Source organism: Vidua macroura, chromosome Z (assembly GCF_024509145.1).
Source record: "Vidua macroura isolate BioBank_ID:100142 chromosome Z, ASM2450914v1, whole genome shotgun sequence".
Lineage (NCBI taxonomy): Eukaryota > Metazoa > Chordata > Aves > Passeriformes > Viduidae > Vidua > Vidua macroura.
Window position 1 is genome coordinate 60093553 of NC_071611.1, and position 13163 is coordinate 60106715.

The window sequence follows — 13163 nt, forward strand, 5'->3', positions numbered from 1 at the left end:
CATCTGCTTCAGTGACCCTGCTTGCAGTACTGATAGCAGTAGGATACAGAGGGCCAGAGCAGACACAGACCCTCAGGAATGTTATTATGCTTTATTGTGTTTACATGTCCCCACCTCTGTTCCTCTCCCTTCTTCTTTGTATCCTACACACACACACAGACACACACAAACACTCCCCTCTGCAGAGCTGGCAGTATTGCATCTCACAACTGCCTACCTTACAGTTTACAAGCAAAGGAGTGTACTGATAAAATTCAAATCTTAGCATCCCTGCTTCTTGTTATTCACAGATTTATTTACAAGTTCCTGTGTTCTGTTTTTTTCCTGTTACTACAGTTTGTATCACTGGTAGGCCTATATCTTTGCAGGATTTTTGAATAAAAATCAATATATAACTGGCAAATATTCTGTATTTCCATAATTTAGCTGTTCAGTTTTTTTAAAGACACAATTTTAAGAGGTTTATGGACTTACTTGGGTATATGAAAAAAAATGTTGATTGGCTTTTTTAGTACTTCAACTACTTAAGGTTCTGTTTGTGTAAAATAGCTTGTATAAAATGAGTGTGTATGCATATGTATGTGTGTATGTAAATGCATTTGAAATTAAAATGTTCATAAATGCTTGTCAATTGTGCTGATTAAGCCCCACACTGATATGGGCAGTGATAAGGTTTTTTGTAAAAGAGTTAAAGTGTTAGAGAAAGAGTTACTAATTTTAATTTTTCTTTTGGTAGAGAGTATAGAAAGGATTTAACTAGTTCAAAGGAAGCAATTTCTACTTATCTAATTTTCACTTCTTTAAGAAAGCCTTTCATTAGTTTACAATTGCTAAATGAATATTTCCTTTTTGTGAAGAGCAGGATTTAATGTATGACTTATTTTCTAAATATTTACAGATTTGGGCTTTATTCTGCAATTTGCAACACCTATTAAGTAAACCACTTAATAACAATAAATTACTGATTTGAGTAGTTTCTGCTAAGTAAATTTGCTGAATCTGGCTCTAAAATTTAAAAATCATTCTAATATTAATTCCATGTACTAGTTCTGTGTATTTTTCTCCTCCCACTTTTTTTCCTTTGAGATCCACTTCTGAACAAATAATTGATATTACTTTTTTAGAAGCCAATATAAATTATGTTTACTGAGCTACAACAATAAAAGAATCTCACAACATGTACATATGTAGCATCTACTTTCCCCCCCTTTTTAATTTAAAGTAACGGGATTTTCCTCATAAGTTCTCCATAAGTAAAAGACTACTGCTCTTAATGTGGGCATGCATGCATGAAGCGAAATCAAAAAGATAGTTTATTTGTAGTCAAATGCAGAACAGTTCGCATAAACATTATTCTGAGGCTTAAAGTTTATTCATTCTGGAGCTTAAGGTTTTATTTTCTTCTGTAAATAACCATAGTGCTTTTACAAGACATTGCCTCAGCAGTAAAGCAATTTAGAGGAGGATATTTTTAGATTATATTCATTGGAAGAGGGGGAGGGAGGCAGTGAAGTAAGATATATGAATTTGTAATTCATATTTGTACTCTGAGCTCGTAGTTGTACTTGGAGCTTCCATCATGGCTGAAATTGGGAGCTGACATCTAGACAGTGCAGCACAGCTGTAAAAAACTACTCTCACCGAAACACAGAGCAGGGGTTCTCTCTCTCTTCTCCATTACTGCTGCTAACTATTACCATGATGATTCTATTTTAAAAAAGAAAAGTAAATAGCTGTGGGTCAGAGAGGCATATCTGGACAATCTGTTAAATAACACTAGCAATCCTTCTGGTCCAGAAAGAGATCTTTTCATTCTGGTCTTTCAAGAGCCTCAGTCTACACATTCAAAAATGTGATAGAAAAATAAATTGAAATGAGCTGGCACCAAACACATCAATTCTCTACCGCTTGGTCATTATAGTTATGGCCATGTTTTAGATTGTCCCCTCCTCAACCATACTCTTGTTGATTTAACTTCATTTGCATGACCTCATTATGCATATAGCCTTTGTTCTGATATAGAGTGCAGCATGGTGACAAAGCAGAACCTAAATACAGGGTAAACATTTTCACTTCTTTGAAGTTGTTCCCGCTATCCAGTATTAACATTTGATTTATCAATATAATTCAACATTAAATCAGATCTAAGTTCTTGCTGATAAAATACTTACAGAATTATTATTGCTTAAGGAAAAAAGAAGTCAGTGTCTAAACTGGCTCCAAAAGTCTTTCACTTTTAATTTTTCTGCGGATAACAGTTTAGGCAAACACATTAGTGGGATGTAACAATTAGGAAGTACCTGTTTATTTACAACAAGTGAGATATCTGCTATATGCCTAACTATATGTAGCTTGATAAAGTAATATTGTAAACTGCTTAATTTGACTGATACAGCTCAACATGGACAGCCCGGTTTCAATTCCAAAGAATTGAAATGGTTGTTCTTATACTGCAACAAGTGTTATTTTGTGTTATGGAAATTTCAGTCTGATTCATCCAGATTTCCACTGATTTCATGGATCTACCAATGAGAGGGAAGGTTTCGGAATACAGTTTCTTGGTTGCTGTTCAGAAGTAGGTGATAGAGTCCTTAAAGTTGTCCCCTTGAGAGGGAAAAAAATTTCCCTCTGGCTGCTACACAGCTGGGCCCACCTTGCGGGAAGCATGGTTTCTTTTAAAAAAAGAAAAAGTCTTTTCCTTCAGTAGAATTCTAGGGTGTAAAAAGGAAGGAATAATCTAGATGAAGCTTGAACTTCATCTTGTGATTCTGTAATGTTAAGCACCTTCCCTACTGTAAGATTCCTACATGGGAGATTAACCATTTTGTTAATTTCTAAAATCTGGTGGAAATAGTAGAATTATTCAAATACAATATCATTAAATTTCTTTCCAAGCAAGGTTGTAGTAGTGGTCAATTTTTACAATACTACCATCATCACCTTCCCATAGAAATCAGAACGCAAAAAGGTATTTTCTTTTTCAAAGGAGGGTGTTCTCAAACCATTCTTAAAGAAGATGATGCTGTCCTCATTACCTTGTTTAAGAGCATTTCCAGTGGAAAACTTGGTTACACCTGATCAACATGATGCAGCATAAATAAAATAGCTCCACAATACAAGAGAGGAAATATTACCTCTAAGAATTTGTCCATGCCTTTCTGGTAGCTGCCAAAATTACTCAATTCTGGCAGCTTTGTTTGGTACACATTTTTAAGCAAAATAGTGAGATATGTAGTGCTTTTAATTGCTACCATTATTTTGTTGCAATTGTTTCTTGTGCTGAGTAGTCTGGTCATCTTTCATACATGGAAATAGCAGTTTATGGTTTTTATCGCTATGTTTCTGTGAGGGACTTTCTGTAAAAGCTGACAGATACAGTCTGGGAATATGCATATGGGGGCTCAGAATTGTCAAATCATCACTCAAACTACCAAACCATCAGTGAGTTCTGCACACACACCCATACCAATGTTCTGTGTGCTGTCTTTCCCAAACCAAACCTTGTTTATCAGGCAGTGGTTTTACAATAACTATAAATGATATTTTAAGAAATCCAAAAGGCTTTGTCATGTCATGCATATTATTACACTAGCTTCTGTCTTGTTCTGTGTGTGGTTGGCACAGAAATCACCACACTGAACAGGCAGTCTATGCAACATCTTTCTCTGCAGAAGACAGGAGTTCCTTCCTGTTGGCTGCCCACCATGAGCCCTCACCAAGAGGTGACCATCAACATGACCTGAGTCAGTCACCCTGGTGTCTCCCTGAGGAGACATGGGATGAAGGTCATCCTGTAAACCACTGATTTTACAGAGCTTTAATATGAGTTGCCTAAGAATCCCTTCAAGATCTTACTCTAGACACTTTCCCTATGTAGGAGAAATAAGATCAAAGTCAAGATCTGTTATGGACAGGATCTTGCAGGAGTAGGTTTCATTGAAAGAGATTCAAAGGTCAACTCACACTCCATAGAGGAATGTTTAACTTACACAGTCTTTTGCAATAGTGCTGTTTCAGACAAATACACTGTCCAGGATGACAAATCTGTAAGTATAGGAAGTCTAAACTCCTGGGAGCAATGTCAGCAGGGTGCTTTTCATTTCATTAGATACTTATGAAGCTGACAGGCATCAGCCGTGGAAGGTTTCTGAAGAAAACATGGTTATGAGTCATCACATCCCAGATGACAATTTTGAAAAGAAACTAGAGATGAGGAAAACAGACCTAAAAGTAACCTATTCATACCTTGCCTTTACATACCCATCTCCAGGACAAGCCCACAAGACAGGGAAAGCAATTGCCTTCATAGGCATGAAGATCTGAAGAGTTTCCTTGAAGATTGTTAGGTGCAGGAATATATGAGTTTCTCATGGTAGCAGGAGGGGAAGATTCTGAGGGAAGGTGTTTAAAGATTTGTTGGCTTTTTTCTCATTGTTGTACTCTGACTGGATTGGCAATAAATGAAACAAATTTCCCCAAGTTAAGACTATTTTGCTGTGGTGAATTATCACATCAAATATCTTTGCAAATTATCTTCCATTATCTTTGATATACTTATATCAAAGACATATCTGATATATTTTGTTTTTTAATAAATAACCAATACTTTTTCTATATAATATTTATTTCTATATCAATATCCCTATTTAGCTATATAAGTAACATAAGATTTTCTCCTGCTGGGCTAATAATATTTTGGAATGAGACTTTTAAGGCTCATGGCTGTGACTGATAATTTCCACATCATGAGTGTTTAGTAATTGTTTAAAATTTTCTGTTAGTGATTGTTTTCTCCAATAAACTACTTTCTAAGACTATTCATACACAGAAGAGCAGAGACAAATCACTCAAATGCAACAAATCACTATAGCAAATCACTCAAAAATTGATGCAAGGTGTTGACCAGCCTCTAATGCAGAAGGGAGTCAACGGCTATAAGCATTCAAAGTAATCTCTGAAGCTTTCAACAGATTTCAAACAGGAAAATAAATCTATGTAGGGCTGGTTTTGGCTTATTCATCAGGTAGATTGTGTACTTGGACTGACTCACTTGCTCTGTGTAGTTGCTGTTAGTTTTGGGTGGCTCACCACTGCAGTTGCTTTCATCCTACCTTATGTTGCTGGAGATGGTGAGTGGAAGTATTGCTTCAGTTTCAGCTGTCAAAATCTGATTTTTCTTTATATATGTACAAACATTTATCCAGATCCACACATTTTTTTATGTTGATGTTGTAATCAAATACATGCATTTTCTCTCTTATGGAAATTTCAAAAAAATTGCTACTTTACTTTTTACCAAAAAGAAAAATAGAAAAAAACATACTGTTTTCATACAAGTAGATGCTAAGATTTTTCTAGAAGTCAAAGAAGACATTTTAAGTCAAAAAATGTGTCTGTTTCCCTGCTCTTCCCCTATGCTGATGCATAAACTGCAGCCTAATATTGGCCTGTATTCAAACAGAGCCTTTAACATTTTTATGCTGATTTTTCACAAGTCTACATTGATGGTGGCTGAGCTGTAAACAAAAAACTGTAGTGCAATGGTACTCAGTGGATTTAATTTGGAATTAATCAAATTAAACATCCATCAATGATTTTCTCACAGCTTTAACTTTGCACCATATCTTGAACAGAATATATAAGCAATGAAGAAACTGTAACTATTTAATAAAAATATTTCACTCTAGAGAATGAGCTAAAACTGAAAAGATTATCACTGAAAATAAGAGCCAACCTTGCAATCTTCAGACAGAGTTCTCCAAGGGTATTCTTGTTGCCCTATGTGTTTAAAAAGAGCCATGTTCTGTCTCCCACTTTTATTTAAATACATACGTACATGCATGTGTTTGCATACATTTATAGCACTCCCACTGTTGCCAAGGGATTTATGTAGAGCATCTAAGGGCAAAAAAACACCACAAACTTTAAAAAGTTGATTTATGGAAGTTGATTTATGGTACACTCAGATGTGATTTAAGAAACAAAAAGACTGTTTTACTTTCTTTCTGTTTTGGGGTGATTTTATCATGGTACTCTATTCCTTAATCCTCCTGCTTTATGCCCAATACAAGTTGCTGAATCTCTAGGGTGGGTCTGGGGGAGTGGGAAGCCTTGGGCTTTCTGGCATTTCATTTTTTTCGAAGCCTCATTCCTAAGGCATCCAGGGTGCCGTGCAATCTGGTTTTTTTTGCTTGGTTAGCTTGGCTTTTTTGTTAGTCCAGGCAAGAAGCCTTTTTATCCTTCCCTGTCCTTGGAGATGCTGCAGCAGCAATCCTTTGGCGTCTTTTTCAAAGTGAACTGGAAAATTTGGTTTTGGTCTAAGATTAGAGAGGATTACTGGCAGGAGAGGGGTTCAGTTGGAGCTGGTAGGAAAGGCAAGGGGCTCTTTTTTGGCTCCACACCTCAGAAAAAGCCCAGCCACTGAGAGAGAGCACATCAAGCCCACCTGCTTCATCTGCTGTGAAGAGGGGACCAACACACCAGAGTTCATGTCTCTTTGCCTGAACTGCTACTTGAATCTCATATTTAGTTTTTGTTTGGTTTTTTTCCTGAATGCCCATGCCATTTTCTACCCACCGTGTGGCAAGGTGCTGCTGTTTTTTTCTTTCCCTGGCATTTTTGGGTTTTGTCCCAGGGTGGAGGGGGAGAGGGTGGCAGGGTTAAGGTCTGACATTTCAATATCTAGCATTTCTTTACCATTTTCCTGTGTCATGTGGTCACTCTGTCTGTCAATAAACAGTTGTTTATTTGGGTTTTTTCACTTTCATTCACTAGTATTCATTTCCTATTGGCAGAAAGGAGTTGCTTGAATCCTTTTGGAGGAAACACTCATTCCAAGGTGTTTTCTCCTAAACTTGTCTCTAAACTGAGACATGTCCCCATTGTGCTCAGAAGAATTCTGCTCTGTTTATATAAAGCCTTTTTTCTCTGTATGATTTTACTTTCATAGGTAGCCAACAAATACCCACTTTGCAAGTAAAATTTCCATATGATTAAAATTCTTGTAGAACTGCAGGGTTACCAAGCCCACCCCAGCTCCAGATGCAGAGCCCAGCAGCCCACCTACCCTAAATTCCACTGATGCATAGCTTGGAGGCAAAATACGCGTGATATGTCTCCAAGCACTGCCCATGTACAGGAAAGCGTCTGACAGTGGTTATCGGTTACTCTGTTGGCTCAAATGAATGCAGCCTATACTACAGCTTTGAAGGTCCTACCGTCAGCCTCTGCTGATTGAATAACTAAGAAAAACACTATGTGACAGTATCATAATGGCTTCAAAGGAGGATTTAATTCTTACACCGCTAAACTTTCTAAAACTCAACTGCACAACTCTCTTCTAGTGAAACTTTAAGACAGAACTCACAAACTGAGTTTTCCAAGATTGTAATGCAAGAAGGGCTTGTCTTTTTATTTTTGCCATATATGCTCCACTGCCTGACACACTTTTTCTGTAAAATGGTGACAAAACCGCTAACATGTAGACCCTGGAAGAACAGGAAAACTATTTATTACTTTTTTTGCTGATCAGTTAATTAAAACTGAATAGCATTTATGATACAAAACTGTAGATAAAGAAGTGTTTGTGTTTGCTGCTGACATTTATTTGGCCACTAGCTTTCATCCCAATTACTGAAATAATACCCTTTCTGAGTAGGAGAGCCCTTTTTATCACACAGTTTAATAAAACAAACAAACAAAAAGCCTTCTCTCTCCCCCCTTCCAAAAAAAAAAAACCCAAAACAAAAAACACCAGAAAACCTCAAAGCATAAAATCATCAAGTGATGGGTCATAGTAGTGGTTGTGGCAGGAGAGTGGAAGATGCTGTTGACAGAGCTTTGCTCAGGACCCTTTCTTTTCAGGGAAAAAAAAAAAAAAAAAAAGAGTCACCTTATTGGGAGCATGTTCAACTCTTCAAACATATCAAATGCACCACCAGACTCTGGCCTATCAGACATAGAGCTAGAGGAGATGCCAAAAGGAAGGACTTACATAAATTAAGCTGGCCTGGATGCAGCCAGCCTAAATTCTATCTAAATCTTTCTTCCTGGCCTTATTATAGGCTGTGTCTATTTGTCATCTCTACAGAGAAAGTCAGAACTATTCCCCTTTGCCAGGGATGGGCAATTTCTAGATGAGGACACTCAGTCTTGCTCAACTTGCAAAGAAATATTCAAATTCATCAGGTCATAGAGGCAAAGAAGTAGAGCAGCTAATGCTGCCACTGTATAAGTTTTAGGATTTCTAAAAAAATAAAACACCCCATTTCTATTATACAAAAATGATTTATTTTTTCAGAATATGAAATATGAACAGATACCATATCAGCTACACCCACCTTACTGATCCAAGTCAGCTGAGCTGAACATAAAAGTTGTCCTATCCAAACCCTTTTCCAGGGGGAAGGCACCTTGATATTCTTGGCTAGCTTGGTGAGTCTTGCTGTATCCTTAAAAACTGGGATTAACCTACACTGGAATTCAGATGAAATCTCAAAGCTTTCCTGAAGAAACAGTTGCATAGAACGGCAGCTTAAAACAGGTTCTTAAATTAATTATTAAGAATACCTTGAGTTAAGGTATTTTCCAAGAGTCTTAATTTTATGGAATACTGTTTTTAACCTTCTAGATAAGCTACCTTTTCTGTTGTCTAAAGTTGTCTTCCATTGTCCCTTTTTACTAGGGAAGACCAGCACCTGAGTTACATATATCTAAAATAAGACCGAGGTAATCAACAACAGCAAACTCAGTCTGAGATCTTATGAATGTTTTCACAGATAGGAGGTAGCATTAAATATCCTGAAGAGATTAAGCATTTTGTTGAACTTCAGATTAATAAAATATTTCTTTAATTAGGTGGTACTTGTATTATAGAATAATATACATTTTAATAAAGATGTTCAAAAGCATAAAGACCTTCAGACAGCATAAGCATTTCATTTTCTTCTAGCATTCTAGCATTAGGGAACACTAGAAATTACAGGGGCATTTGTATACCAAGGTATACCAATCTGAATTCATACACAATTTTGTACATACTTCCTCTTAAAGAGAACTCTGTGTGTATATATATATATATATATATATGTGTGTGTGTGTATTCTTTGTTACATATTTTAACTTGACAACAGATGTGCAATTGAGATAGTTATTAGGAAGTGCAGCAACTTTTGTCTTTAAGAGATATTCAGATATCTATACATCTTCTTAATACATAAGACATTTGTTATCTTTGAATGAACTTCTGTAAACATGAGTTTTGACAACTGAAAGAAATTACTGACATTGACAAACTTGTGAAAAACATTTTTGTTCACACTTTTTCTTAATATCAGTTTGGTCCTTTGTCCTACGTATTTTTGGAGTGAGGATTTTGTTATTAAGAACCTAGAGTTTCAACCCCCTGTTTACAGACTTCCCACTGAAATCAGGTCACACTTTTGGAATAAATAGAAATTCTGAACATGAAGCATATTGCTTGCAATGGGTTTAGCATTTTAATTTTCTGATAGTAATTTGAGCACCCTGATTTTTTGGGGGGTGCAGGTTTTTCAGGTTGCATAATGCCAACAGTAATGTTGGCAAGTTATTCCTCCTCCAAGCAAAGGTGGCAGAAGCACAATGTACCTATAGCATAATTAAATAACTAAACATGATTAAACAATAATTAAACATAATTAAAATGGTACCAATTTTGTCTTGCTGAAATTATTAGGAGAAGCAGTATTTTCTTTTACACTACAGACATCTTAACAAACAGTGTTTATCATTTACTCTTTTCAACAGAAACAATTTTTCAAATACTCACAAGGGAGAAACAATTAGTGAAATATATTTCATAATAATTAGAATCTTGCTAAGGCCAGACTACTATCCATAATGAAAATGCCATACATAACTTATGTAACCTTGATGAAACAGAGTGAGACAGATATACCTCAGACCAGGGCATATTTTCTTCTGCTTTCTAGCTAATACCATTTAAATAAAACATTTCAAAAAATCATTCCATAGCAAGAAAATTCGTTTTCATGCATATCACTTGGCAAATTGTACTTGTCTGATTTATGTGTGTAATCCTAAAGTGGCCGATTTTGACCTCATTTTATGTCAGGTCCACCCTGATAGAAAAGATTTGTAACCAAAACCTGTTCTGGTGAAGAGTTAAAGAAAGCAGAATTTGTGAATTTTCTAGCAGAAGGCTTAGTAGTAATATGACACATAATTTTACTGCCCACACTATCATTTTAAATGGTCTGATTTTCTCATAGTGGAATCTCTGTGTTGCATCTCGGAGTTTGGGTTTAGATTAGGGTTTTTAATTTATGTTAAAATAAGTTCTGTAATCCCGCGTTTCCCCCGTGTTGTTCCCCCGCTGCCGGATCTTACCCCTGTGCCGCTCCTGTAACCACCCTGCCGTCCGGCCCCGGGAAACCCCGTGCTGGCCACCCCAAGCCACACGATCCCGCTCAGCCCACTCTGGCTCGGTGCCCGCCCCTGCGGGGTTCTCTGGTTGGTCGCTGTTGCTGGCGTCACCGCCACGGCAGCCGCCCCTATTGGGCGGCAGGCCGTGGATCCTCTCGCCCCGCCCCTCCATAAAGCCCTATCCCGCCGGCAGCCAGGCGCCATTTTCTCCCATGCGAGTGCCGGGAGGGGTCGCATCTTTCCATCGAACTGCGCCATGTGTGACCAATAAACCGTTCCTGCCAAGCACGGAGTAAATGGACAAATTCCTTCCTCTTTGCCGGGTCCCTAGCACACGTGCTGCAAACCCTGGCAGCATGTGGAAGCTACGCCACAGCCGGGCTCCCAAGAGCTGCGTGCAGCCGGGGAGAGCAAAAACCCACGCCGCATCTCTGAGGTTTTAAAGGCTCTACAAACTAACCAAAGCTACACCACTCCTGTGTTTGCCATTATGCTGAGTATTGTTAGGTAAATGACTAGTTAGTTAACCTACAAGAAGGTGCTTCATTATGGCAGAAATCTGGGCTATCATTGTTAACAAAACCTGCACCTAGAAATTACCTAGAAAAGCTTTTGGCTTCACCAACCAAATATCCCTCAGAAGAGCCTGATGTCCTCACATTTTACCCATTTTGACTCTTTCCTTTGGCCCCAGGCATGGGGAACCTTTTCCCCAGCTGACATTGTCAATGCACAGACAGTTGGACATACATCACTTCAGATTTCTTGCCTTTCAACAGTATTACCTCACTTTGGTAGAGGACATCTTATGCTGGTCTAATTCCAGGAATAATTTCAAAGACATCTCAGCCATTCTCCTCAGGAAGATAGGTCACTAGCCATGCTCTGAAACACAGAATTATTAAGAATATTAGAAAAATGTTTGCTATAAAGCTTAGTAATTTTTTTTTAAATTTAAATCAAACTTTAAATGACAAAACCTCCCTTCTTTGATTCTATGTGCAATACACTGGTGCGGGTGTATGTTCGTCTAACTAGAGATGAATCACTAATTTTAGAGGTAGCATGACACAAATACTTACAGAAAAATATTTCCGATATTTCACTTTGACATTCTTAATAAATTCATTTGTATTAGAGTAAAAGGGCAATAATAAATTCATTTGTATTTGAGTAAAAGGGCAAATGAAATAGAAATATGCAGTTCCTAGGAAAATGAAAAGCACTTGAAACCTCCTAGTTTTAACCCTAATTCTAATTATATCTTCTACTTTGTCTGTAAATAAACTTATGAAAAGGGAATAAAAACATAATTTACTGTTTCCTGAGGTGACTGAGGATTTTTACTCAAAGCAGGTATACTGTTATAAGGCATTACTACTAGTGGAGGTTCATGCAGTAAATCTCTTTTAGAAAAATATTTGCTAGACAAAAATAGCAGCTTAGAGCATGAGCAATACATAAGATAATTTTGCAGGAGTGAGCAGTGTCTGTTTAACTTAGTGGAGGGGTTTTTTTTGTACTTAGCTTGCTACCATTTTACCAGCTGAAGTTCCAAACTATTTGAATCTAAAGAAAAAGACCAGACTAAATTCTTTTTCAAGAGCAGAAATACAAGCAACCTGGACTGCACTGAAGCTGTCCCATTTTGTCTCAAATCCGACTTGAGCTTGTCTTTCCTTTGTTGTTTCCATGGCCCAAGAATGGGTGATAGGTTGCAGACTGTTTCAGACCAATATCTGTCTCATTGCCTCCTCACCAGAAAGCATCACATATAGGTTGATGGCTGACTCTCACTTTCTGGCAGCCAGGACGGAGCAGGTCGTGCCACACAATATTTGGATACTTAGTGAGAATGGAGCTAAATATCTACAGAAGGCTTACCTATCTTTAGCTCTAGGCCAAATATATCAGCAATCTTGCAAGCAGCCCTTGAGGAACTGGGAAAAAGAGATCGAGACTTTGATTAAAGAGTGTGGGAACACAACTTCCAGCAGCAAGTCCATCTGATGGCACCAAAACTCCGAATTCAGCTGTATGCATCCCATGCACATAAAGCAGCATTTTTTCAAGACATACTCCAAAGCAGATCAGATAAATAAAAGAAGAAAGCAGACCACTGGAACGTTAGCTGCATGCTGTGGCCAAGCGTTGAGCGTTGGAAAGCATACCACAAAGATGTAAACATAAAAGGAAATTTAGGGTTAAGTATTATTTTTAGAGTGCACATTAACCTAAGTGATGTAAGAGAGCACATATTTTCCGGTGTTCCTTTAATTAAAATTAAAGGTAAAATTATAAGAACATTAATATTACATATGAATATTGCCTTAACAAAATAATTGTGTGCTTTGCATGTCTGGGTAAAAAATACACTTCTGATGAAAGGAATTAATTAGCTGAATTATTTTATCCCCGTGATTAGCACAAGTTGTCATTCTGAAGCTGTAATAAATTTCAGACAGTCAAAAGAAAAATGGAAAGGCATCATTTATAATTTAAATGCAGTGCCATTCATAACCTCAAGATATTCAATGAAACTGTGTAAAATATCTTTTTACAAATTTCAAAGATAAATAAACATAATATAGGCAAGGGCATTCACTGTCTATATCCTCCAGATACTGTCATTCTCTGAAGTGAATTAATTTTGCATTTTAAAAGTATGTAATGACATGAAATACAACTGCACATTTTTGTAGAAAGCATTTCTCAGAAGTGTTTTGCTAATCATGTTA

General features: G+C 37.2%; 1 long non-coding RNA gene across 1 annotated transcript in view; it reads right to left on the minus strand.

The window, feature by feature from the left end:
• Nucleotides 1-13163, minus strand: part of LOC128822525 (uncharacterized) — an 85600-nt gene that overhangs the window by 47297 nt on the left and 25140 nt on the right. Inside the window, exon 2 of the long non-coding RNA XR_008441474.1 lies at nucleotides 11211-11310. This is a non-coding gene — a long non-coding RNA (uncharacterized LOC128822525). The remainder of the gene's footprint in view (nucleotides 1-11210; nucleotides 11311-13163) is intronic.